We start from the raw sequence: 2,238 nt of genomic DNA on the forward strand, positions 1-2,238 counted from the left end.
TTTTCCTAAGAGATGAGCAAAAATTAGCTATTCTGAAAGTTTAACGCATTAGTGTAAAATAAATGTGAAAAGCTGTTTATGATGAGTATTCCTAAATGAACAGGAAACAAATTGCTTAATCATATCAAGAGTTCTGCCTTTTAAAATACAATAGTAGTATGTATATGTATAATATGAAATATTTCCATGAACAGGATGCTTTATGTTAGAAGTTCTTGTCATCTTACCTCAAAGTCATTTTTAAAATACTTAACATTAACTCCTATGAGAAAGCAAAATTACATTTTTCTCAATTATAATGTTACTTTTCCCTTTCTTCATGTGCCTCCTAGGTGTCATGAACACTTCTTCTTCTTGGGAAATCCTCTTGTTGCTTAAGTCATGTTGAGACCAAAAAAAGAAAAAAAAGCTGTATTTCTGACGGGAGGCAATGACTGAGATGTCAGTGTGTGCACTTACTTTCTCCACGACCCACTTTGATTACAGTGTAGTTATGTGTTTGTATTGACAAACATGAAATAGATTTTGAGGTATATAGAAAATGGAATGAAAGGTTTTACAGAGAGATGAGAGAAGCCCCACAATGCTATTTTTAACTAGATTGCAGCACCAAGGGGAAGCCAGGGCAATACAACTATGGTTTTCTTTCTGCCATCATACAGGCAGCTGGAGAGCTCAGTCGAATGATTTTCCTGAAGAAAAACAGCCAATGCTGCTGCACTGGAGTGTTGGGTGGCTTCTGCTCCGCTCTCCAACGCAGAGAAGCGTTTCCCAAGTTAGTTCCTGCATGTATTGGCACATGGAAACTGTACATTTAGGGAATGTTGTTCAATTTTTTATTTCCCACTCTTCCTTTTTCTATATATACCAGCAGTTCCTAATACAGTTCCATTCACTTGGTCAACATATTGTCCCTGGAGAGCTTATGCACACAGCAACAGAAAGAATTCAGCATTTCATTGCACTGGTGAATTAAACTGCCCAAAGTATCGTGTGCACAGCATGACAGCAACATTTGAAGGCAAGTGTTGGCAAACTTTCTGTTACCATAGTAAGCAACTCGCTCATCCTGAGATCTTTGTACCTGAACTGTAACCCTATGCTATGAGCTGAGCTACTATTAGCATTTTATCAAAATAATTTGTATTGGTATCTAACCATTAACTTGGGTTTGCAGTGCACAAAATTGATTTTTAAGTTTTTATCTGGAACAGAAATGAAACAGAATGTTTTTATATAACATCTTAAAATACTGATGATATTTATTTCCCAACTCATTTATTTTATTTTTTTTATTGTCAGGCATATTAAATTTCACTAGAAGATGAGAGTAGAAGACATTACTGGAACAGGCTGCCCAAGGAGGTTGTGGATGCCCCATCCCTGGAGGCATTCAAGGCCAGGCTGGATGTGGCTCTGGGCAGCCTGGGCTGCTGGTTGGCGACCTGCACACAGCAGGGGGTTGGGACTGGATGAGCACTGTGGTCCTTTTCAACCCAGGCCATTCCGTGATTCTATGATTCAGTGATTTTTGTGAGAAATTAAATGTAACGCACTTAACCATTGTTTAAATTGTTGGAATAAATATGAGGAAAGGAGGTGGCTGTTATTGTCTGGCCACTCTGCATCTATTAATGCTGTACTCACATTCATACAGGGATACGTAGTCGGGATTTTTGCCTTGCAGCTACATGCTAATTAAACCTGCCAGTGAGCTGCTACAGGTGAGCTGACTAATCTATTTGGAGCTCTTTGCTAGGCCTTTTGTTATCATCTTTGCGCATTGTGCAGAAAAAAAATAAATCAACAAAAACTCACAAACAAAAACATTAGACACCAGAAGGTCCCTATAGGAATAATGCTACTCTTGCTCACCCTGCAGTAAATTTTGTCCCTGTTTGCCCCTTCCTTCATGCTGAACGTGTAATGTCCCAAACCACTGATTGCTTCCTTTCTTTTTGCAGAAACAGATGTCAGTTCAGTATGGTTCTGCTTTTCATACAGTTAAAGGAAGCCAAGAAGTGAGACACTGTACTTCTTTCATTTTTCTTCCTTTCAAGTTAAAGAACAAGAAGCTAATTGACTTTGCTTATCAGAGCAACGTTTCTTGTATTTGAATAGCTTTAGCAATTGCTAATCATGCTGGTGATTGTAAAACTTGACTTACTACTACACAAGTGGTGGTTTCACCATGATGTGAGTTAGAACAGGAGGAGATCTTGCAGTTAAAGTAATTGG

Source organism: Meleagris gallopavo, chromosome 14, assembly GCF_000146605.3.
Source record: "Meleagris gallopavo isolate NT-WF06-2002-E0010 breed Aviagen turkey brand Nicholas breeding stock chromosome 14, Turkey_5.1, whole genome shotgun sequence".
Taxonomy (NCBI): Eukaryota; Metazoa; Chordata; class Aves; order Galliformes; family Phasianidae; genus Meleagris; species Meleagris gallopavo.